Raw genomic sequence first — 26,794 nt, 5'->3', positions numbered from 1 at the left:
ATATGTAGTAAAACCTTGTCAATTCACACTAATGATTCTGGGAGTTAACAGGTAAGCACATTTTTTAGCTGGCTTCCACTTGGGTGAGGGACTGAACCTAAACTCTTGACCTTACACATCTAACTTTAGGGGTATTCAAAATCTGAATTTTGCAACTTGAGTCAATATTTAAATTTCTTTGACTTTGTATTTAGTAGTTTTGGCCAGCTAATTTATGTTTGACAATCCAAAGGTGTAAGAGATATCTACATACGCTATTATCTCTCAGAAGATAGACAGAGCACACATATGAAGGGTGGGGGCTGTGGAATGCTCTAGCCTGGCTAAGGAGGAGTCTGCAGGCACACAAATATTCGTGCTGCTGAATTCATAAAACCTCTTCCCATCCTCAAGGACCAAGGAGGCCCTTTAGTGGCCCAGAACTCAAGGGACCTGTGATACTTATAAAAGCGTTTGTCCATCTGTTTTTGTTTCTTGTGTGACTGGAGTAAGTAGAGGAAGATTTACCTGAAATCTGGTGTTTGAGAGGGGAGGAAAGATTGCTCCATTGCTTTTTTTCACCATTGACAGAAAAAATGTATAACATGGGGAAAAACGGGCTCTGGTTATTTATTCAGCTTTTCTTTCAGTTTTCGTCTTTCAGTTTCATATCTTATTTTCCCTTCTTCTTACCTTCCTTTTCGATCTTTCCCCTTTTATTCTTGAAAGAGCTCATTAACATCCATTAACTAGATTTGACGAGCATGAACAAGCATCTCCAAGGGAAGCAAGAAAAGCGACAGTAATAGCAAAAATAATAGTGAAAATTTGATATCACAGGACATGGCTATGTAAAGTGCACTGCAATGTCAATATAGTGTAGAATATTGCTAGACTCTTAATTAAGCAGCGATTTCTGTTAGATGAGATATTAAATGCAGTTCTTGACTGTTCTTATGGATCTCTTAACCCCAATACATAGTAAGCTATGCTTCTGAAGTTCCTATATTCATAAAACCAAAAGTGCAAATTTGGTTGCTCTAATTTTGGTGGAAGAGTGACAGTTTCAGTTTAGTTTGTTGTCTAGGAAGGACTATAAGCTAAGCTGAAAAAATACTCATTTGCATTCAAGGCTGTAATGGTAAATGTATTGCTTAAATCGATAAAACTTCCCCAAGTAAACAAGCGAAAAATTCTGTGTCCTGCTAACTATTGCCAACTGTCTTTGACAGATATACCTCAAAAGTAAGCGCATTCAAATAGCTGCACCTGTTCTCAGTGGTACCAATGTGATTTGCTTCCAACATGAGAAAAGAGGTGTTTTTTTGCTTTCAATAATAAAGTAGTTGTTTTGGTACCTTTGAACAAAACTTCCTTTAACCACTGTAGATGGGTGTCCTGGATGATACAGTTAAGTATTTCTGTCCTCTACAGGTGGACTTCTTGTCAGTGGTCATGTGTCTAGATTTTTCTGATTCCATATAGGTCATGGGAGATGTAATTTTTCAGGGCTTTCAGAAAAACACAGGAGATAAGCACATTTATGTGGCATTGGTGGGCTGTCATGAACAAAGTCAACAGAGCTAAGATTAGGACTGTATGTTTCTCTGTGTGTGTACACATGTGCATGTGTTTATGTTCCTGTGAGAAGCTAATGTAAACTGATGCCTATTTCTGCATTTCTGTGGAGGACAGGAAAGACAAAGCCCAACATTTACACTATTTTTTTAAAACTTGATATGTTATAAACTCATTGAGGCAGAGACCATGCTTACTTTGTGTTTTCTTTACCAGTAACTATAATGTTAGTATTATAAAAAAATAGCTGACTTCTCATAATGCACACCAGTAAAGGTAATATTTCTTTGTGATTTCCTTCAAGATTTTGCTTTAGAATTTCCAGAATCTTAATGTTTTCTGACCAGTTGATGGGACAAAGAAATGGATTTTTACCTTGGATATTGTCTTTTTAAGTGGATTTTATTTTCAAGTTGTGAAGAAACCCCAGAAATATGTAATTGTAAGTGACTTTTCTCCCACCTCCTTTCTGTCCACCTTTTTCCACAGTGAAGAACTCTGGACTTATCCATAGGATATTTTTCAATAAGAGAAATGCCTTTAAGTACTTCAAGTTGAAACAATTAGAGCAGACACTTTTGTGCTAAGCTACAAGAGTAAGTGCAGCTTTTCCCCTGTTGAGCAAAACCACTTTTAAAAAAAGTTTAATGTATAATTATTGCATTTTTCTGCAGTTTCAGAGTACGGTCATGAGCAAGTTATCATGAGGTAAACTAAAGATAAGAATTTGCAACTTGTCAATTACTTCTAGTTATTTCCTGCATGATTTGTCTTTACCTGTTGTAAACTGATGTAGCGTTGTCTTCTTTCATCGATCGCAAGTTTGCCTGTATACTGTGGAATAAGAGCAGGTGTACAAGCAGTTACCGATGAGTGGCCAGTGTTCTGTAATGTCATATTGCAATCTGTCCTACAAGAAGATGTTCAGATGTTTTTAATTTGGACAAGGTCCGTGGCTACTTTAGGAGTATTTCCTTTTGAGGTTGCTGTGTCATACTAATACAAGCTGTAATCCTAGTAAGTCAACCATATGAACCTTTTAGAATTAATGCTAGTCTTCTTTAATGCACACTATTCAGTTCATTTTTTTTCCTGCTGCAGAACCAGTCAATTAGTTATTGTGTGTAAATTATTTCCTTTCATTCGTACTTTTTACAGCTGTCACATCTTTGTTTTTAAAAGTGTATGTTGAACATTCTGAGAATATTTTGATGTTCTTAACAACTATACGGAGTGTGGCTAGAACATAGTTTTAGGAGGCTTAGTTAATTGTCCTGGTTAGAGATCTCCGCCAGTGCTCTTGAGGAGTGAGAGTGGAAGGAAAACTCATGCGAACAAGAAGGTTCATGTGCAACTGTGAAATACAGGAAATATAAACAGTAAAATGGAGGAATTTTACTTTGATCATATTCCCGGAACTGTATAACAGTTTGCAAACTATCTAGTCAGAACCCCCTCCCTGCTTTTTTGGACTTAGCTGAAGGTTTAATGGTAAATAAGAGAAGTTAATTGCAAGCCTTTTTCTAGACCTAAGTTCCTTCATGTAAGAACTGCCCCTGCCCTGTACCTTCTCACTTTTTCCCCACTTCCATTATATTGAATCATAGTATTGATAATGACTTCTGTGGTTCAGGAGAAGCCATTTAACCCCTTCCCTGAAGCATAAAAATCTGTATTACAAGATGAAGATACTTGATGGAAAAATTCTGACTTAGTATTTCTCTTCCATATTTTAAGAAGGATATTTATACTGCTGGGTATCTAACTTAGGTGAGCTAATTCAAGCTCTGACTACACCTGCCCCACTTCATCAGCTCCGTGGGAAACTTAACCGTTAACCACCCAGCCGGAAATACCTTGAAACCAGCTTAGACGCATGGAGTATAAAGTAAATAGCCTAAACATGCTTCTCCGCATCCAGCCAACCATTATGTATCATAACTGTAATTCTAAACTTTAAATTTCCCCTACATATGCATGGCAAATATAGATTGTGTCAGGGAGACTAGATAATCTTAGCCAAGAAAAAATGAAAGATATTGAAGCATTTTCAGAGTCAGTGTAATGCATTGTGCCATGACATTTCATTGTGATATGATGAGACAATATTATGATGCAGGCAGTTTGCCTTTTAAGTTTTGCCTGCAGGGCAAACGCAACATGGTACAACTTCTCCTCCTGCATATCTAACGGTAGTTGCAGGACACAGTCACCCGAACTCCTTAAAGCCAAAGGCTATGCTGGCAGTGCTCCAGAAACCAGAGCACTTCAGCGAATGCTCGTATCTCCAGCCTGCACTGTGAATGCTAGAGCATCTGACTTCTGGGTTGGATTCCTAGGCTTTCTTCTTTCCTAACCCTGCCTGCCTTTCCATGGAGACTGTGATGTGAAGTTAATATTTGAGAGACACGTTGAAAATGCTTGATAGAAAATAATAGCTGAGAATCCAAAAATTTTCTTTCTTTTCAGTACGTGTGTGAACATGAACAATACTGTCTTTTATCTTTTGTGACAGATGATTTCAGCTAAGTTGTTGAGTATTCAGAGGGTTAGAAGAACCACAGAAGATTAAATAGACCTGTCCTTGAGTTACCAGAGGGCATAGGAAGTTGGTTGCATTGACTTTCTGTGGATCCTTTCCTTTTTTAGGAGAACAGTGGGTACTTTGCGGGGGGAGGGGTGTGTGGGTTTGTTTTGGTTTGGGTTTTTTTGGGGTTTTTTTATAGAGCCATTGGTGACAAAGAAACGGATGAGCCATAGACTGACTGTGTGGCCCATGGCACTAAAAGAAGTAACCATATTAAATAAAACCTTAACAGTCCAGCCTATTTGGCACACTTGTTGGCAAACTCAGCAGAAAAGGGGAAGAAGAAAATGAGGTAGGGATACTGTGTTTTGTCCCCCCCTTAGCTGTTGTGCTTCAAAGATGCTCGCTGCCTGAAATTACACTGGTGTTAGGTTGGTTCTTCTGGGTGAATAAAATGGAGAATTTAATTCTTTAACACTTTCAACAATTCAGCAAAACCCAATTTATTAACTGTGATCTTATTTAGTGATTGTCTAAGCCTACTGAAGCCAATGGAAGTCAGTGAACTTTGGATCAGAAGCCCAGAATATCTCCTGCTGAAACTCTTGTGTTTCATGAAGGGCTCCAATATCATTTAAACTGTTTAAGCTTTTTCCCCTCTTTGGAAGTGTCTTCTCTGTGCCAGGGGTAGAGCCTTCAGCCAGTGCATAGCTCACAGAGTGATTGTATTATACCTGTGTGAAGTCTGCTGTGGGGAAGCTCTTGTTTGGTGAAGTGGACAGACTTAAGGGGTGATGCTAAGACATGATACTCAATAGTAAAAATAATACTGTGCGTAAATTTTCAAACCTGCCCAGTTCCAGCCAGTAGAGTTCTGAGGCAATTTCTGGACAACTGCACTTTGAAAAAATACGTAAAGGCAAATAATATACTAGGCAAGACCTTGAGCAAGAAAGCTTTGAATGGAATGGTAGCGTGTAATTTTAGTTGTAAACAATATGGGCTAATTTTACCTTGACAGCATGCAGCCAAAATGAGTTGTAGTTAAAAGGATTTGGTGTGTCGTTCGGTACAGATAGCTAACAGTTTGGTGGTTTGCAAGGTTTCCTTTAATGTGATTGTGCTCAGACTGTATATCAGACAGCTTCAGACTATTAAATTACACTCTTCTCTCTAGCACTCACTTCTCAGCTTCTAGAATATTTCACTTTCTGTTTGTGTATTAGTTAAACACTGTCTCAGCAATTCAAATGCCAAAGTGAACCTTTCTCCAGGATTATTTCAGGAGAAGGAAACTTTAATCCAGTGATATATCACAAGGAGTTCAATGTTTCATTTTGATTTTTCTTGAGAATTTTTGTTCTGTTTGGTCTCTGCCTATTCGTGCAGTGCAGAAAGTCCCAGTGGTGTGTATGTTAAGGCTCATACTTTCTATGCTCAGTATCTGCCTGTAGTGAAACTTCCAGGTCTGATCCACTTTATCCTGCCCGTACTGGGAGCAACGGAGCCCACCGGTTGAATGGCCACCTTCTCTTTTCAAGCAGTTCTGGGAAAGAAAATTGGACAGTGCCGGTAAGTCATCAGGACAGTTTATAAAGCCCTACATTGCGCTGGCGCCATTGTGCAGACACATGCATGTTGTGGGACTGTGTTAACACACAGTGCTGCTGCATACAGTCACAAAAAGACTCATTATCAGTCTGCAGCAAAGTAACATTTCCACCTGGAAGTACAAAGAATATAATGGAAGTAGCTTGTTTTCACCCTCAGAGAAAAGAAAAAAAGGAAAAAACACCCACAAAAAAAACACCTAGAACCTCTCAGATAAGAAAAAAACCTAAGGTGATCATTAAGTTTTTTGGAAGGAGTTAATGATTTAAAAGGCTGTGTCCTGTTTTCAGATGAGGTTGATGGACATAATGAAGCAATTTCAACTTTCAGTGCAACTCAGAACCAGAAGTATCTACTTTACCTTGAAATTGGACTTGGTCTCCCATGTGATTTAAATGTTTGAGTGTTACATTCTAATAGTTTTTTAGTATTTTTTCAAGACAAGTGCAACCCTGTGTGTCTTTCACTTACATTAGAAGAATAAATAAAACTAATATTGTTAAGTGTCTGTTTTAATAAAAAAAGTTTTAAAATAAGCACTATTCTAGAAAAGTGGTCCTGTCACTTTAATAATTAGCCAGTAATAGCATATATTCTTGACTACTTCAGTGTTTCAGGTCTACAGTATTCCTTCTCATGGAAGAGACAACTGTCACCTAAGCCCAGTATTGTCAGTATTTTTATTTAATGCCAGGTGCAGTGACCCTGTGAGGTGCAAACTCAGTCTGGGATCCTGTGTACTAAGTTTTCTATCAGCAAACTGTAAAAGTATTTATTGCCTCAGAGACCACAGACTAAAAGTAGTCTGACAGCAAATGTGAGCCGGGGGACAGAACAGAGTGGGAACCTGAATTTGGGATCACCTCAGCCTCACTCCCATGTTCTAGCCGACACAGCGCATTTCCAGATACAGATTTGAACCTCGCAGCTTGGGCCCACACCTAATTAAGTTTGAATGTGGCAGAGTGAAGTAGTGTGTGGGTGTATATTGTCACGTGTGTACCAAGGGCATCGCTCCGTGCTACGCTAATTAACCAAGTTTTTCCGAGAGGTGACAAAAAACAACTCTCGTATTTCTGTCTTTGGTGCGGTTGGAATCCATATGAGGATGATTAAGGGACTGGAACACCTGCCTTATGAGGAAAGGTTGAGAGGCCTGGGGCTTTTTAGTCTGGAGAAGAGAAGACTGAGAGGGGATCTGATTAATGTGTATAAATATATGAGGGCTGGGTGTCAAGAGGAAAGGTGCAACCTCTTTTCACTTGTGCCCTGTGATAGGACAAGGGGCAATGGATGCAAGCTAGAGCACAGGAAGTTCAACCTCAACATGAGGAAGAACTTCTTTACCGTAAGGGTGACAGAGCACTGGAACAAGCTCCCCAGACAGGTTGTGGAGTCTCCTTCTCTGGAGACTTTCAAGACCCGTCTGGATGCATTCCTGTGTAACCTGCCCTAGATTGGTCCTGCTCTGGCACGGGGGTTGGACTCGATGATCTCCAGAGGTCCCTTCCAACCCCTAACATTCTATGATTCTATGATTCTAAGTGCGAAGAGTAAGAGTATAATGCGTATTGAATAATTTAATACCAGACTTACTTTGAGTTGTGGATCACATTTTTCTTATAAAATCCTTTGTCTGTGGTATTTGGTTAATGAAACAAGAGTTGAACTGTGGCATTATGGCTGTAAATAGCACATATCAATTCTGCTCTTGTTTATTCCAGTAGTCCCATTTAGAGTGAACAGAAGGGAATATTTAATAAAAAAAAAAACAGAATTTGCCCCACTTCCTAATATGATAGACTGGAAATCCCGTTTGTATCATTTCTCTCTCTTTTTCATATTTTTTTATTTCTGTAAATTAAGATTTAGCTTTTTTGAAGAGAGTTTATTTAAATTCCCCAAACCCTTCTTCACAAATATACAACACTTTTAGAAGAGGCGCTTCTTCAAGTACTAGAATGGTGCTTTTCACACCACTTTTATAATAACCAGATTTGAGCAATGTTTTTGTTTTAAAACACTTTTTATGACAGTTTTAGCTTAACATAAAATTCACTTAAACTGAAGGCACTTAGGCCATTCTTTATAAAGGTGGATTTAACCAAATATTTTAAATTAAGTGCATACTAAAATGACTTTCTGAATTAGGGCTACGTATACTCAGCAATAAGAAGAGAGGTGGTAGCTATTTTCATATGGTGTAGATAATGCTCAAGAATTAAAAACTGAGCTGTTTAACTTTGAAATACACAATATCCTTATTTCAGCTGCTACATTAAAAGGAGGACTTTGTTGGATGTATTTTGAAAACAATAGGTTTGCCATATTCAAATTGGTTCTTTTACATGTTGTCTTTTGCCTCTGGTAATATCTAATAAGTGGAGATGAACAGGGAGATCTTCAAAAGAAGAAATATGGAGGAGAAAAGAAGATCATGAAATAAATGCTTAATGCACCTGCATAGACATGTATGCACCGTTTTGTGTTAGTGGGAGGAAATCCAACTTGTTCTTTGAAAGGAATCACTTTATGTCTAAAACATACGACTTGATCACTTCTAGCTTAGCACACATACCCCCAAATATTATTCTTGGACATAAAAGTTCCTAGATCCTTTGGACAGCCTCACAGCTGCAGTGTTTTACTTTGTAATATCTTGTCAGTAGAAACAAGGTTGTAGTGCCCAGCAACTTGGACAAGGAAGTGAAAAGCTGAAGTTGAAATCCATACGCAAAATTAAAAGCTGCACCCAAGATGCGTGCTCTCTGTACAGATTTTGCCATTTGTGTTTATAAAACAGATTAAGGCCCCTGTGTCAAGTTTAAATTTGCAAACTTCTGGTGTTTTTTTGTGTAAACACCAAAGTAACATTAGCATTGCTTTAAACATGGTTTTGTTTGCTTTAATATCTTATAAATTTTACTCTGTCATTAAATGTGTCGTTGAATGTGATGAAGCTGGAGGGTGATATCTCACTCAAGTGCAATTTTTTTCATCGTTCAAAACTATGGTAATGCATTTGATGATTCTTATCTGTTCTTCAATGTATGTGGTTATCTTTCTTATTTTCATTCTCTTACATATCTATAGCACTGTCTAGATCTGGAAGATTTCATTTGCTGTGTATGTTGAAAGAATAGAGAAACCGATCCTCTGTTTTTATTATATTTTTCTGCAATCTTGTAGACCTTGAAATTGAAGCTGGCACATTTGTAAATATGATTTTCTTTCTTGGATCTTTTGAAAGTTGATTTTCTCCATAGGTAAATTAACCTGTGGTTCTAACAGTGACTTTGGCAAAATCAACACAGTAGGGTATGGATACAAGGATTCTTCAGAGTTGTGTGTTAATAATGCCACCCTGTTCCTGTACACGAATCTATCACTCAGCTAATTGTATTTAATGGCACTGACAAAGAGCAAGCTTTGCTTGCTAGCAGAAATTCTGACAGAGGATTCAGTGTTTGGGTGGGAACTGAATGAATACTGAACCCATTCCTGATATGTGAGTTTAACTGATCATGTGCCTGTCTATCTGTAGGAGTTTTTTACTCCATTACAAAGTCAGGTAGAATAATTCTGCGAAGTCACAAAATAATGTTTTCAGTAATAATTTTTTTTTCTAAAATGCTTCCATGTTCAAAACAATGTGCTCTATTTGCCCTGCTTGAATTTTGAAGTCGTTGTCAGAATAGAAAATTTTTTCCATATGCATACACATATACATAGTTAGTCATGTCCTTTAAATTCTCAGTGTATGAAAAAATAGAAAATAAGATGTTTCTTTTACAAACAAAACCCCATTTTTTCCTCTTGCACACATGGGATGATTATTAATGCACTGCAAGGGTTGTGTGTGTCATATTTATTAAACTCTTCATGTTGGAACAGAAGTACAGGTTAGCGTTATTTATCATACTTATACTTTCCTTATTCTTGGTAGTAAATATTAATAATCTGTTGGAAGTGTGTATGCAAATTTTGGACAGAAGAACAGCACAAATCCTTTTGAAGATGAATAAACTTAGGAGTGAATGGTAAAAAGCTGCTGCATTAGACTATACATTGATTTTGGTGCTGCTTGTATCTTAACAGGATAGCCACATGTTAGAATAAAGCTAGAGGTAGTAACATTTTCTATGTGAAAATTTATTTCTGTCCCTCAGGTATTTTCACATGCATATTGTTAGAGTTGAGCCATGCTATGCAATCGCAGGATGGTCATCAGGCATTTGGTCTAATTAAATTCAAAGTTTGAGGTACACATATCCTGTCAGGTTAGTTCAAGGCTTAAGGTAACACTTGAGCCAAACTCCCTAGTTGTCTGTATTAACTGATTGCTGTTTTTCCCTGCCATTCTACTATGGAGCAAGCTGACTTCCTCCCCAAACGTGTCAAGGATAGGGCAGGCTCACTCTTAATACTGTTTCTGTTGACAGTTTACATACAGCTGGGTCTATGAGACCTGAGCCTAGTTTTGAGCACTAAAGAAAAGAAAGAAGCAGCCTCAGATACCATAATATTTACGGGGCATATTTCTGCTTGGTTGCAGTGGAATTATATAAAAATGCTACAGAAATAGGGACTTTTTGTAAAAATCCAGTGACCACCTTTCTTACTTCCTCAGTTCACTGCACCGTAGTTTTGCTTGTCCTTCATCCTTACATGCAGAGCATTTTACTAGTTGTCCCACCTCCCCCCAACAAATTCCTAGTACCTGTCTGTTCCCCAGTAATGGCTTAGGCCTGACAGCCCTGTATGTTTCTTCTGTAGCTTATACCTTGTGTTTTAGGATTTGGAATGCATCTTCATTTGTTTTGGGAAAGCATCTGACCTTTTCTTTGTGTCACCACAGTTAAAAATACTAGGTAAAAACAAACGCTCAACATTTCTGCCCATACCTCATTAGACAGCTATGCACCGGACCCAAAATTCTCCAAACAGGACAGAGACTGGAAACTAACCTTGTACTGTGGTAACATGAATAATAGTTATTGGTAGTGGTTTCTATTTTGATTTGGTTTTAATTGGAATACACAGTTCATGAAAGTACATTTTGTAGTTTAGTAGACAAATGGAGTGGAGGACGTTTTCTGAAATATTTTATTACCTAGCTGAGTCTTCCCTTTATTAATAACTTTCAATTCCTACATGAGCTTTTTTCCAAATGTTTCCTGTGTAAGGGATAATGACATGTTTGGTGAGCTTAGTTTCAGGAAACATCGTTTGTTGGCCACAGGACATGTGCACTGAAGCAAATATAGGACAAATTCTGCCTGTGGACTCAACTGTTGATCATCTAGTAAGCCAGATTCATCCTTGGAGTAACTTGGAAGTTAAGAAATGCTATCCCAAATTATGCCTGTTTTGAGGAGTCATAGGCAAACATCAGTTTTTATTGGACATGGCAGTGCCCCTAAAACAAGAAAGACTGGCCATGAATAAAAGTAATCTGGAAATTAGAAGGTTTTTAATTATTAGAACAGTGGGGTTCTGGAGCAGTGTGTTGGACCAAAAAAAAAGCCCCAAACTATTTTTACAGAAGAGCTCTATAAGCTAATGAAAAGTAGCACATGACATGCTGACGGTAGTGTTGGAGGGACAAACCTGAAGACCTAGAAGGCCCCGTGCAGTCCTGTAGTGCTATGTAATATTTGTATGCAGTTAAGAATAGAAAAATCAACAAGCCATAAGATTTACTATGTGTTCTTCCAAAGGGCTGTTACAAGACCCAGGGATTAATAAGAATATAGAACATTAAAATATGTATTATAAATATTAAAGTGTCACAGCTGTCTGCATTCTTCTAACTTTCTCTGAAGACAATACTGAAAGAGGTCTGTACTTATGTACTGTTCACTTGACAAGATTTTGCATTCTCGTGCAATATAGCTGTCATTTACAAAACATTTGAAGGAAGTTAGACACTAAAATCCAATGCAAATTTTGCTTAGAAATGGCAGCTTAAGCTGTCAGATAGCAAGAAAGTAATATTGCCCTTGTTACTGCTCTGTTTTCATCTTTTCCCTAGCTCGGAGGCTAAGCATTTTAATGTGGACAGTCGAAGTTTGCAAAGTTAAAAGCAATGGAAAACAGGACAGAAGGGGAATTTTAGGCAGTCCAATTAGTATGAATTATTTTCAGCATCTTGTGTAGCATAAATTATGTTTTTGTTTTATTTTGTTGGCACTTGCAAAAAAATAACAGCTATTGATTAGGCCTGTCAAGCCCTCATGGCCTGACAAGATATCTTTACTGTAGTCATGTGGGCACAAGCTAGAAACGATGCTGAGAGCGCGAGATCCTCTACAATCATCTCCTCTCATTGTTATTTTTAGTGGGCTTTTTTTTAGATGTACTGTATACAGTAGAACCTTATTAAAGCCTCGCTTAAGATCCTCAGATAATCACCCTCACCAGGCTGCTTCTGAGAGGTTTTCAGCAAAGCATTTTTAAACACAGCAATATATTGATTTCTGAGGGGGGCAAGTGGGAGGTTGCTAATCTGGGCACTTGGGTCAAAGCTAGTGTTCGTGTCCCCGATTCCTTATTTTAGTGGGAGTGGGCAGCAAGTGTAGGCACATCTCTGTCACTGATTAGAACTTGGTTGTTAGTTTTTGGTGCTGGCAGTCTGAAAAACTGTGAATGTTGTCTCTTAAATGTAGAACAGATGTAGACTTTTACTCTGATGAAATGAAATGAGGGACCAAAGCTGACAGTGGTACGAAGAAGAATTTCAAAGGTGGCAGTGAGAGGATGTAGTTGTTTGTTTTCATTTTCTGAGCTGAGGAATAAATATTGTAATGCTTGCAAAGATCCTGTATTTTGGGGCTGAGTGTAAGCATATTAGGGCGAGATGGGCAAGTCTTTAGAATTCATGTCAGGTGAAACAGGTGGGAGGCCAGGGACAACTTGGTTTCCTGAGATTTTCTTGTCCCTCTTAGTTTAGTATCAAGGTGTGGAAGGAGAAGGAATGCTCCTTGCCTTGCTTTTTGAAAATCTTTTTTCCAGCGTAGTCCATGTTTAGATCTAGCAGCAGCCTTTGATACTTGAGCAGCAGACATTGTTAAATCACCTGTGATCCCTTCCCGAGGTGGATGGTATCACTCTTGGGTGCTTCTCTGTTTTCTTTTCTAAATAATCCCAGACAGTTGTAGTCACTTGTTCATTTGGCAAGAGAGGCCATGAATTTCCTCATTGTTATCTATTCAAAATTCCTGGGAAACCATTTGGAGATAGGTAGTGTGTGATAAAACCCACAATATGCAGGCAGAGGTCATGAACATATTGGTGGATGGGAGAATTCATATTTTTCCTGCTTTTCGTCACTGGAGTTCATAATACTGTCAGGAACAATGACTTGAGTCAGAGAGAATTTGAGTTCCACTGAAAGGACAGCTAGCTCTGGCTGCTGGGACATCTTTGTCTTTGGTTAAGTAGCGTATGGAGTTAAGAACAAATCCCCCAAAACCAGTTCAGATGAGAGAGTAGTGTCAGACAGTAGGAAAGGATTTAGGTATGATGAAGGGTGATTCCAGTCCTCTTCCCTCAATCACCATGGTCTTTTTCTCTCCTTTGCCCGGAAGTTCATGCATGGGTCTGTCTCTGATCTGTCATCTATTCCTGGATTTTCAAGTGGCTTAATAGCTAAAAATTCCCTTTGCTTGTTTGTGCTTGGCTGGAAGATTGCAGCCTCGCCTTTCCTATCTGGACCCTACCACTGTAATCCTTGTCACTGTGATTTGTAATTTAGATTATTACAACACATTGTGCAGAGGGCTGATATTTAGACACTACAAAGAAGATAATCACTCCTGCAGAATGCCTTTCTGATTTCTTATGGATGACATTAGCCACATGGGACACACTGGACCTGCTTTTTGACACCTTCATTGGCTTCTCATTCATTTCCAGGTGCAGCTCAACCAGGTGCTAGAGAATGAGAGAAAGCCCTGATTATTTTGCCACCTGGTTCAGCTTTAGAACAGAAGACCTTGGCTCTGCTACTGGGCCTTCTTGGGTGACCTTGGGCAAGCCATTTCTTTTTCTGCCTTATTTTCTCCACTTGGGAATAATGATGTCTTTCCAACTAAAGCTGGAAAATTACACAGCCGTTAGGACGTACAAAGTCGTCTTCAGATTTGACGTGGGCAAGCAAACATTGTCAGTATCAGCTGATCTAATGAAGTTCTCTGCTTTTCCCCACACATCTTACTTCAGCCATATAGCCATAGACTAGGCAGCTACAACACTACTACTGTGATGATAATGACCTCTTTTGTAAAGCACTGAGATCTAATGATGAAAAGCACTACACTAAACTGACTGATCACTTCTAATTGGGACCCTTAGATTAACAGTCCTCAAAGTGATTGTGTCGGACCTGACAGGAGGAGATTTTGACATGTGCTGGTTTACATCTCCCAGCTTCCCTAAGTCTGAATTTGCTAATTATTGAAGGTATGGTGCAAGGCTTAATTGTTAAGTTTTCATATCAGGAAAGTGATTGGAGTGTATTGGTTTGCTTTATAGGTTTTTAGAGCTATAATAAGATACTGAGCTGGAATCCTAGGAGTTATATAGTACAACAGTTAAAATACATTTATCACTAACACTGTTGGTTTAATTGCTGTTGCTATTCCATATAAGACTTGTATCCTTTCTGTCCTTACAACCACTTCCTTAAAATACTGTATCCATAACTCTCCTGCTGAGATTTTTTGGTATGCCTCCTTTATTCCTCTGCCCTGTTGATTTTCAAACTCTTTCAAGGACTAGATTTAAATCAAAGGGCCTGTCTTTGACTTTAATAAGCTTTTAATAAAATCTGAAAAAAAAATGCCATCAACACCCCTACAAGAGCAGTTTTTATGAGGGTTTGCCTCCCTGCTCTAGCCCCACAAGACCCCGTATTCTGTGAGTACTGCTTCCCTACACACCTGGCCATAATTAAGTAGTCTTTGTTTTTCTTTCAGTCTTAACCTTGTTTTACCAAACATGGTGTAATGTAGTATTGGGGGGAGCTTATAAGAGAATTAACTTCAAGTAAAGTAAAGCCCGACTGCCTGGTAAACATGCCACCCAGCAAGAGACTTATTTATTTCAAGGCAGGTTTTAAAATGTTGACTGTTTTGAAGCCTTGGATATCTCCCTTTACAGTAGGATCATTAATTTTCTTTTCCTTTTTTATTTTCTGTCATGTTCCCCATCCTGATTTTTTTGTTTGTTTAATAGAAAGTTACAAGTAGGTGAGGATTTTCTGAGAGTCCTAGAAACCTGGTCATGTCAAGATGAACAGCAGATAAACTGGTTAATAAGAGCAGATCCCCCAAATTAAAGCACTTCAATGGGGTTTGCATTGAAAAGGAAAACATGAAAGAGAAAATGAAGGGAATGCAGTATGGACATCACACATGATCTTGCTCTCCTTTCAGGTAGGAGCTAGCGCAGCAGTTTTTAACAATCAGCCCTTGTGTGTGTGTGTGTTTTCCTACCCTCCATGTTGTTTCACAGTTATCTGTTAGTAAAAGCAGTGTTATTACACACAGATTAAAAGACAGGCAGCTTTTAGGCTCCCTGACAGTTGGCCAGAGCAGAGATTAGAGATAAAAGTTAATCCCATGAGGTAATAGCAAAAAAAGAGTACAAAGACATGAGATGAGCTGATAATGGTTTGTTTAGGTAAGAAGGCTTCCCTTGCCTTGGTGATTGGCTCTTGCTCAGTGGTGCTCTGAGTGATAGCTTCCCAAATCCTTTCTAAGATTTGTAAGAATGAGCAGTGGGCTGGGGAGAGAGCTAGGGGAAAAATATGGCAGCCAGCAGTGGTAAGACATAATGAAATCATTCTAACCATAAATGGAAGGTGCTGGACCAAGGGGGAGTTGAGAGATGTTTTCTTCCACAGCTGCAGAGCTATTAGTCAGTTAACACTTGGACGGAGGGAGGTTAAAACAGTCTCTAAGTCGGGGTTTAAAATATCAAAGAAACTTATGTTTATGTTTCTTGTAAAGGGAAAATAACTTGAAAATGTAACAACATGAATATGACTGAGGGTGGTTAACATGTTAATAGTCTGATAGATTTTAAGTTACTTTCTATTAAGTTTCACTGTTCCTGGCGTTTCAGTATACCTATGGCATGTTCAGAGAGCAAAAGTTTTCAAAGATTTTCTTGTATTTCATATATTTAGGAATGCTCGTAAATCTGCATGACATCACAAATTAAATTCAAATCAATCCATCTCTTTATAGTCAAGTTATGAAGGGATATTCATCAGAAGATTAGGAACATGAAACAAGTGAATCTTCACTTCTGTACAGCCCTATCATTTTGCAGCTAACACAGATAAGTGTGTGTTTGAAATAGAAGCTATCTACCAACCACTGGCAATTCAGCACTTCGCTGCATTCTCAAAATTGAAGAGGTGGAAATTTATATCTTTGTTTTTTAAACAAAGATTGATGAAAGCAGTAACATTCAGATTCCTGAGTATAATAATAATAATATGATTCTGAAATAACCAATTAGCAAGCTAGAATTACTGGACCTGCCTTAAAACCGGCAATGGCTAACACGAGGCTAAGAAGTGAACTGTAATAGAAATAAAAGCATGCTGTATTAAGGCATCTAGACATCAGAATTGATGGAAGAAAAAAATTGCCTTCACATTTGCTTCTTTGTACTTCTTTTTTGATGAGGGCAGGGAAGTAGCATGAATACCAAAAGGCACAATTATAAATAGAACTCCAGAGTGACCATAAGAATGAGCTCCATAAGATACAATTTGTTCTAATCTCTGAATTTCTTTAGTTCCCCTAAGAATCTATTTCAAGGAGTCAGTAAATCAAATTCTGATTTATTCTTCTTTTCTGTCAAGGATTGAATAGATAGATATTAATTAATATCTCACTTGGAATATTAATGAGTATTATTTGGGTGGTCACAATAAGGAGATCTTGGAAGGAAAAGTGATGAGAAGGTTGGAAACTAACCAGTCAAATTTTCTCGCTAAACTTAGAAGGAAGTAAAACTATTATTTTTAAGAATTTTTTTTTTAATATCATTACAAAGTACTTCAATCACTCACTAGAGTGTTCGCCACACTTTCAGGATCTGTGGACTGTGGGACAGACTGGGCTAGTAACATTTGTAGATTAGTGTTCAAATTCATGAAACCTGAATTGTTCATGTTCATCATTCGAGAGAGCTCTGTTGAAGTTTGAGACAAAAATAATAGCTAGCAATCAGTAAGTATTGTACTATGTCCTCTTTCGCAGTTATACGCAACTGAAGTGTTTGCAAGAAGCCATCTAGCAGTGGAATGAAAACACCGCTCCACAAATCAGTAATATGACGGTTTTACTTGAAAGGCCCGCTGTCTTTCAGGAAATACCCGCTTCCTCCACATACAGAAGCACAGACTGCTGTAGGTACATTACCAAGCCGTAGACTATCATTTTCAGATGCATGAGATTCTAACATTGCTAAAGTAACACTAAGATGTCACGGAGGTAGTGTATCCTCCTCCAGAACAGTGTGTCTGGGAGTGTCATGTGTGGTGACAAGAGCTGCAGACACTTGCAAGATTCTAATTTGTTAATAAAAAGGGGTGATAGGTGGGAATTCTCACTTTCAGAATTTCCTGACAGAAAAAAGATTTTTATAGCAATATTTTCAAGTTAAGCCTTTCTTTGTTGCAAGTGTTTGTCCAAATATGATGCATTTTTGCATCCTTCTCTGTCTGAAAGCCTGTAAACTTGCCAAGGTGTGTCATGTCCTGTTTTGTTGTTTTGGTTTTAGCCATAGAAATTCCAGCCTCATTTTTCTCCTTTTTATGCTTGAATGAGCAGGAAAAAGAAGTCAGGCTTCAGAGAATGTCCTTTTCCGAAGGGGCTCAGCTGAGCTGCTCTTCCTTAAAAAACTCTGAAGCTCCTTGCTTCAGGCTTAGTTGGATTAGTACACAGTCAGGTTATGAAGTTGTAAGAAATTGTGGTAACAAAATTTAGCCTCAATTTTTTTCTTAAGAACAATTAGACAAGAGAAGGCAACAGAAGGAAAAATACCAGCCTCTCCACTTGCCAAAAGAATTGTCCCATTCCTCTCTTCTGTTCAGAAGTAATTCACGTTTTTGGATAACAACGTGCCATAGCTTTCATAAACAGTGCTAATATAATTTGTTTCAAATAGAATTTCACGGTGCACATAGCTTCCAGATAATTGGTTTAGGAATAAATTGAGGGGAGGGTTTTTCTCCAGTCTCTCTTTTTATCATTTGCTGTTGCTGTGTGTCATTCAGACTCCAACTCAATCAAGAGTCTATTACTGATAGCTGAACAATGTCGTGCCTACAGATCTTTTATGATGCAAAAGTGGGCAGTTGCATTGTGCACGTTTCAAAAGGCACGACATAAAAAAAGAACGAAAGAAAGAACTTTACATACAGGCTTTTAGATAGGAAAGTGATTCACTGGAAATAGGTTTTGGCTATAATTTTATTGTTTAGAATCCTAAATTGAGTAACAGAGCTTCTTGACATTTTTCATTTTTTATTGAAAGTCAAAGAAAAGATGTGAAGTTGGGGTGTCTCCCCATTTAGTATGTCAGGGCTGCTGTGCTCCTCTAACAGTACACCTCAATGCTTCATATATCCCTAACTTTTCCCAAACTAAGGAATGAGGAAATATGATCATTTAAGCTCCTTCCAGCACAGTTTGGTACCATTGCATGCAATGGTCTGTGTAAGTACCAGGGGTTGCTGGTAGAAGCCTTAGCACTCATCCGAAGGGAAATAGATTATCCAAAACCTGTGTGAAGGTTTTTTTAAAAAGCAAACCGAAACATTTTTTGAAAGTCTTACCCTAATGAATGACTTTCTCTTAACTGAATGGGTTTGTTCCCTTTAGGACTAGTGTACAATTTACATGAATACTATATTTCATGTTCTTTTGAAGTGGAGCATATTGGGAAAAATCTTCCATTTTCCTTTGTTGCAGTCAGACTTAACGTAATGATGTTGAGTTGATATAACCCTCAGTTTAGATGATATTCAATTATTAGTGCACTTTTTCTTGACTGTGATAATCTATAAATAAACAAGTAGATACCACAAAAATAGTATTTTTAAAAACATTTCATCTGTGTCCATTGACTCGCATGGTCAGACCTGACAGAGAAATAGGTGTGCTTTTGTTGTGCCTTAGTAAATTGGCTGGACTAAAAAGATGAAGTCTTAAGCCCCAGGAAAGTGAGGGAGAATAAAAAATATCCTCAAGTTTTTTACTTTACTGCACTGCCCTATTCCTAACTGTAAAAAGCCACAAAGTTAAATGAAAATCAGCTTTTGTGATCAGGAATCAAACTGTAATTTGTAAAATAAAGGTAGCTTCACTGTGGTACCATTGGACATTCCCTGTCATACTGCTCAACTCAGAAGTTGTACCTTTCTCCCAGTGATACTGTGTAGGCAGACAGCAGTGATTCATGTTGCCATTGTATGGCCCTTCACAAGCATGTGTGCCTGGAGGTACAGTCTGACCACTGATAAAATACCTTCACTCTGAACCAAACAGCTTTCGTATGCTGTAGGGTATGAAGTCAAAAGGTAAAATTTTGTCTTTGGTTTCTCATACCATTTTGTGTTAATAGGGCAGTAGGAAACAGAAAAAAAAGGAACAGGAATCCCTTTATCTCAAAAAGTGAACCTGTAGAAGATTTCGAGTCATTTTCTTTCCTTGCTGTTTTCAGAAACAAACTTCTATACAGGGATTATCAATTTGATCAGAGAAAAGAGTCTTTTACAAAAAAAAACCCAAACAACTTTAAGCAATATCTCCATCAGTCATTCACAGGAAGATGCAGAGGATTTTGGTTCTATTTTTTTTTTCCAGTCTTTTCCAGACTCCTACGTGTCTGGGTTATAGGTGGAGTCAAGTTGGGAAGCGTTAAGAATCAGAGAAGAACAATTTTTTGTATGTTTAACTTTTATCCGCAAGTAAGAAAAGCCATTCAAAAGACTTTTTTAGTGAGTGAACTTTCCTGATAGTTTAAGAGACCCAGGTGATTCAGGGAGTCTCAACAATGTCTACAATTTTAAGTAATTACCTGAACTTTCAGAGTTTTAAAGGTTATTCCCGTCACTAGCGGTACAATACGTTCACCGTGACTGGCAACTTCAGGGAGCGTGCGGTTTTTACTCTATTGACTCTCGGCTACCATTTTCTTCATGCACTGCTCTGTATTCTTGACAGCAAATTGATTTAACTTGCAGCAGGGAAGAGTGTGTGTGTGTGTGTGTGTGAGCGCGCGAGCGAGCGCTCAGGAGAGGGGGAGAGAAAGAAATGCGCTTATATGAAATGTACCGGGGGGAGCAAGGCGAGGATACTGAATGGCAACATTTAGGCATTGACTGTGACATTGTATTAACCTTTTTAATGGATGTATGTAATAAAAGTGACATGTAAATGGAGCACAAGGGGAGATATGACACTATATCTGGAAAAGGATAAAACAGTCAGTGAATACTGGGCTATTATAGCAGTTTGCAAACCTTGGATAAACTCAGTCAGCGGTTGTATAATTGGTTATTCAATCCCGACCCTTGTTCACAGCTCAAAGCCAGGAACACTGAGACCTGTTGCCAATTTGAGTGAATGCAGTGACTGTGCTCGGCCGGGGCCTAACACTGGAGCCAGGCCTTTTCCTGTGGGCTGGTTTCCACCATGTCTGGGACTGGCGCGGTGACAGTAGCCCTTTTGTTGTGAAAGGCTGGCTGGTACTCCCCTCCTTTGCAAAATGTCTAACAGCTACACAAATATAAGAAAATAGGAAAAGGGACTTACTGTAGCTTTTCTCTTACTGAGTTAAACGTAGGGGCTTTTGAAAAGGAGGCAAAGTCCAAGCAATAAGGAAAACTGAAGCATGTTGTGAAAAGTTACGGCCGGATAAAGAAAGCGCCATGTTCTTCCAATGTATGATGCGAACTGTGGGGAAAACTAGATTCTCTTAAATCATGTGAGACACAAACTGTACATCTGGAGCAATGCTCTCCTGCTCCCTTTCAAAATACTTGCCCCCTGCATGTGCGGCTGTCTCCCAGCCCGTGCTGAGCAGCCTGGGAAGCATGCTCCGGAGAAATGATTCCCGTGGGCCTGTCGCGGTGGCCGCTTGCGCGAGCACAGGAGCTCCTGCGTGGACCCACTCCATAAAAAGTTCAGAAATGTTGACGTTGTCGTCATGGGTTTGTTTGAGAACCGCTGGTATGGAGGTTGTCTCTTGCATTATGGAGGCAGCATTGTATAAGCCAGCTGGAGATGAACAGAGAGTGTGTTACAAGTACCCCAGTTCCCTCCACCCTCATCCCAACACACACAACTTTCCAGTAAAAGCAGGGAGATATTTATGGAATGTCCTGACTCAGAGGCCAGCTGTTTCTCTTCTAGTAAAATGGTAGTTAGAAATAAATCAGAAGAAGATTTGATTTTGGTTGATGAAATAATGAATATTCAGTAATATATATAGAAGATGAGCCTAGATGAGCTAATGGTCCCTGCTGGTTTCCAACTTTTTCTGAATGAATCTGCAGTGCTATGAATCTACAGTTTCTCTTTTCCCTTTTCCCTCCCTTTTCTCTCCACTTTTCTGTAGCTTTCAGTAGTGGCATCTTGCTCCTTTACAACCATTATAGTTTCTACATGTACCTAGGTTACACAGTATTATTTTTGTCATGTCATCAAACTGTGCCAGTTCAGAGAGAAGGGAATTATTGACACAATAGATTATGCACAATCTTTTTAAGTTACAAAATAAAATTGAGGTAATGGTTAAAAATTATATGCCTCTAGATCACAAAGAGATGGGCTTGGGGGCTAATCTCTTTGCTATTCTGATTTACTCTAGTTCAGAGAAAATAATACAGAGTGCCTGATTTAATGAAAGGCTGCAATTCAATCAAGAGGTTCTGCTGAGGTCATATAATATAAATGGTTACAGCACCTCTTGACTGAGTTACAGCCTTGATAATTCAGTACTTTGTTGTTATTTATGAGGGTAACTTTTCAATGCAATCTGCATATCTCCCGCTAAAACCTGCTTTGAAAATTTTATACCATGATGTCATTGAAAAAGAATTTTTTTTTCTTTTGGTAAGAAAAGAAAAAAAAACCACACCAACAAAATGAGAGTGGAAAGGAATGCATTGTTTTAGAATAGAAAATTAATCACTTGGAAATGGACTGGTTATTGTGAAGCAAATGCAGAAAGAGTATTGAACTTGTGATACATGAGAAAAACTACAGAAACTCCTGCAGAGGCTTTTAATGGAAAATACAGCACACCATCTCATTATAAACAGAGCTTTGGGAGTGAAGAGTTCTAGCAGTGGAGAAAAAGTGGCATTACGGAAATATATATATTTTTTTTTATAATCATAGTTAATGTAGCTCTGCCTTACTTGAAAGATTGTATAGAACAGCAGGAACACATTGTAGTAGGGACTTTTGGAATTTAGGTGTCTGGGGTGTTTATATGAAAAAAGGACATAGTACTGCATGCTGGTGAAACCAGAATGGTTTAGTGGTTGGGAGAACTGCACTGAGTCCATTGAAGCCTATCACTATTGATGTTGAGAAATCCACTCAACATACACCTCATCTTCTTAATCCCCCAAATATTATCTGTGTTTTACATTACAATGCAATGTTGTCTGCAAGGATAATGCACTGGTGTCTCCCTTAGGTCAATGTTTCCAATTTAGTGAATTGTAGGTGTCTGACTGGAGAGTCTACACTCTTCTGTAGAAGAGTGAGTGCTTGAGATGCCTCATTAATTTCATGTAGCTAAGAGACTAGTGGGCTTAAAGGATTTTGTAGTAGCCCCTCAGAGAACTACCCAAATGTAATTTAAATAGGGTGGAGGAAAATTTTTATTCCTTTATTTTCTCCGAATTAGAAATGTTCAAAGTGGTAATAGCTGCTTTAATGTGGTTTAAATTTACAAAAAGTATCTGAAATATATATGGAAACAAGTGTTTCAGTTAAACTCAGATCAAGGCTTTGCAGAAGCCTAGCTTTTCTGAAGCGTGCTCTAGCAATGCACACCTATGGTGCTCCTTTTTTTTCTCTAGCAAAAGGTAAATGGGAGAGGGAAGAAGGATAAAATGTCCGACACACTGCCTACCAAGTAAACCACAAATCATAGCTGAGCTACACTTCTTCAACTCTGAATTCTTGGAAAGCAAAATAGTTTTCCTCGATCAATTGTTTTAGAATTGAATATCATTCACAAGATTCTCTTGGGAATTGCCAAATTTCTGTTGCCAAATTTAGAATCCACTAATAGATTCCATCCTAGATATAGTAGGAATTTGCAAATTTAGAGGCCAAGTTTCGTAAAGATCTGGAAAAAGTTTGATTTTGGGATGGCTGCATTACATTTATCCCTTTCACTTCTATGCCCGAGTTAGAATGAGATCAAGATTTTTTTTTTTTCAAATAAGAATCTATTATTTCATTGAAGAAATATTGTAGTTGATTGAGAAATGCATATTTCTGTCTTTTCTATGAAAACCAGTCATTTTGTATTTTCCTTAATCCCCTAACCATATAATAAATAATACCCTGGCTCCTCTGTTATATAGAAAGCAAAAGCTGGTGATGCTGGTTTTAGCATTGTTCCATTTTCCACTGCCTTCCCTGCCATCCTTGTAAGGATAGGCATAACGTATTCTATATTATGCCTTAGAGTGTGACCTTTACTTTTTTAGTTAGACTGCCTCTTCTGTGTTCCTGATTCAGCTTGTGTTGAAATAACTGGAAAGATGCTCTCTTTGATGTACCAGGAATTAGATGAGACCCTCCAGCTCCATCATCTGCTATAACAGGGCTCAAGAAATACATGAGCAAATGGGAAAGTTTCCCAAAGACATATGATGCTCAGTGAGAGACTTGGAAGGTTAGCCTCCATTTTACACCAAGTGTCTATTAAGGCACTTCCATTTCTTTAGCAAGGGAGCGGGAAGCTGTGTAAATTGGTGGTGTAGTGCTTAATGGCTGTGTTCATATAGCCAGGAGGCTCTGAGCTTAGTTCAGTAGTTAGAACATAGGAGAGAAGGGAAGCCAGCACAGAATAGTTCTTTCTCTTCTGTTCTTCCCTGTAGCCATTGTCTTTTATGTGACATTTGACCATGTCTGTTTGTCATTCATGTGGCTTATTCCCCCTTGTGCCCCCCAAGTACATTGGAAAATGCCATTGCAGAGGGAAAGGGGGACATGGGAGGGCATGAATGTGTGGGTTTTGCCAATTGCAACTCTTGAGACTTTGCTGAAAGCTGCAGTCGTCAGTGTAGTTATGTGATACAGAAATTTATTCCATCGGCTTTCAAGGTATAGACTGCTTTCATTTACGCCATAGCATCCCCCTAGGATTAAGTCATTTGTTGCTCTGGCATTCTCTTAAAGCCTGGTCACAAAAGAGAACTTTCTGAACAATGGGCCTGTTATCCCATTCAGCCTTTTCTGATCTATTAAATTCCCTGTTACACCATTCTGCGATTACTCCACACCCCACCTTCCCAGACCCCTTGTTCTAAAGCAATCTGGGAATTTTCCCTTGTCATTTGCCTCACTCCACAGGAGCCCCACATCCCTGCTTCCCCACCCCACTTTTGATATTGGCTCTGAGTCCTCTTCTGTGCTTGGCATACTTGCTCATATTTGGTATGACTCTCCTTCATACCTGCATACCAGAGAAACATTTAATATATGTTTATTCAAAGACTTCTCTGTCTTATTCAGAGAGAGGTAGGTTTAAAGAGAAGTTTCCAGTTCCAGTTTTATGTTAAGGTTAAAAAAGAAAAGCTGAATTGCGTGTGGTTCTTTTTCCAAACATCTCTTCCTAGATAAGAAATAAATGTGTGTAAACTGCATGCTGTTGAGCGCTGTGTCTGCAAAGAGAGGTAGGTACCGTACATGAGAGGTCAATGTTAGTCACAAAATTAAATTGCAAAAGATATGATTCCATATAACAGTTTGATAATGTTATTATTCAGACAGTTCATTAACATATTTTAGATGTGTCGGTGTTAAAATTGAGGTACAGTTTATAATGGACTTGGATTGATTTCTTTTTTCACAGCAGCACCAACAGTTCTCTGACTGAAGTGATTTCAGTGCAAACATTAAAATTTAGCTGAGTTTCTTCGGGAATTGGAGATAGTTTGAATCAAAGTTCAGAGTTACCCCACAAAGGTAAAGACACAAGAAGACAGAACCGAGAATCCCAGCAGTAAAACTGCACCAATCTGTTCTTTGGGTTCTTTCAGAGATTTGTTCTTTGGTCCAATAGGCTCTTCATTTAGAGATTTGGTCTTTATTTGAAGGAGCTATCACTCCCAAAAAGCACCCACTTTTACTGTTAGGAGGATCATTTTTAGGTCTTGCAAGATTGCATTCCTGAGTATAGGTCCAGCTCCTCATAAGGATTTATCTCGCTAATTCTCAGATCATGCATTATGATCCGTGTGGCCTATTCCTTTACTCAGTTATAATCCAGTCAATGTTTGAGATCATAGTCATAGAGGGAAGTTTGGGTTTGTTTTTTCTTTCAATAGGTAGATGTGGTCCCATTGAGGGTTTTGAATATGAGGCCAAGTCTTAGGAGAGACAGGGCAGTGATTAGAACTTCAGATTGATAAAGACCTGTGTTGTTGACCTAGATGAGTTGCTGCTTTCTGTACCAGTCAGAGCTTTTCAGAAGGTGCCTTGTTCCTTTTGTAACCATGGAAGGTAGAAATAATCAAGTTGAGAACCCAAATATGAAGATCACTGGTACCAGATTTATGTGTGATAAAACAAAGTGCAGCTTCTGCTCATTTACAGCAGAAGCCAGATGTCTTTTACCACCACACCTAAGAAGCAAAGAATGAATAGGATCCTGAACTGCAGATGTTGCAGAGAAGGTGGTCCCTTCCAAGTAGTTTTCTTCATCTGAACTTCTTTGTCCTGCTTGAGTTCACTGATCTTGTGGGACTATGCAGGCAAATGCTTTGGAATTGCAAAAATCAATTGGTTTTGTTTATGAGAAACACCTTATTTGTGTCATCCCCAAGCACTAGAGGCAGGCTGCCTCGAGCAGGTAGCCTGAGAAATCCGGAAGGATGAGTACGCCTACTCCTCCCTTGTTTTTTGATGGAACAAATTAGCTCCCAGAGTGACAAGGACATTCACCTTGCTGGTCCTTGGTGATTCATTAAGCCATGCTGAATGCAGATGATCTTTCTGGTGAAACTGGACAACTATTTGCAGAGGAAGTTATATCATCTTGAGGTGAATGGAGGAAGTCTTAAGTTTTCTAAAATAGTCTGAAAAAGTTCTACTGCAGGGTATGAGTAAGATTCCTCTCTGATAAAAAAGAAATAAGATTTTGTCCCTTTAGAGTGCTGGCAATGATTTGAAGGCATAGTTTATGCTTGAATCTAAATCCTGTTGCCTTTTCTGATAGCAGAAGTTCATGTTACAGCTCTTTACCTCCTCTCTTTCATGTTTGCCCAGGCTTCTGCAGTTATCTATTGGATGGCTGGGGAGTAGGGGAGCTTGGTGGTGTTTGTGACCATTTTCAATGGTCAGGGAGTGGCTGCAGAGTTGCCCTGAAGCTCCTACTCCTTCAGTGCATTGTGTAGTATAAGTACGTTTTGGATTTTGACAAATGAGTCCCCTTCCTTGTTCTTTCCTTGTTCTCAGTATTGTTTTCTTTGCCTCTCTTTTCTTTTCCCCTTTTTGACTTTTCTGCTTTTACTTTCTGACTTTCCTTTCCCCTTGTCTAGAACTATTATGTTAAAGAGCTATGCATAGTAGACTTCCTCTGATTTCTCTTTGCTTATTTGGGGATTACCTGTCACAACTGTTACATGGCTGAACCACCCGTGTATCTCGATGTTATTCCCTAACTCAGAAAGAAAAATGCTCGATCAAAAGGAAACCCAGTGTATTTCCTCTCCCTATTACACCGAAAATAACAGAGTCCAAAAAATCCATGAATGGAGACAAGTGAGAACAAACAGAACAAGTTGTCAAGGCAGATGGAATGCTGTACTTCAGTGGAGAA

The 26,794-nt window shown here is 38.6% G+C and overlaps 1 protein-coding gene across 5 annotated transcripts in view; it reads left to right on the top strand.

Annotated features, from left to right (window-relative positions):
* The window catches only part of SOX5 (SRY-box transcription factor 5), a 488,455-nt gene that overhangs the window by 284,643 nt on the left and 177,018 nt on the right, over positions 1 to 26,794 (top strand). The gene's annotated exons all lie outside the window — the stretch shown is intronic.

The sequence above is a fragment of the Nyctibius grandis genome, chromosome 5 (assembly GCF_013368605.1).
Source record: "Nyctibius grandis isolate bNycGra1 chromosome 5, bNycGra1.pri, whole genome shotgun sequence".
NCBI classification, from domain to species: domain Eukaryota; kingdom Metazoa; phylum Chordata; class Aves; order Nyctibiiformes; family Nyctibiidae; genus Nyctibius; species Nyctibius grandis.
The sequence above is the reverse complement of the archived record's forward strand: the minus strand, read 5'-3'. Positions and strand labels throughout refer to the sequence as shown.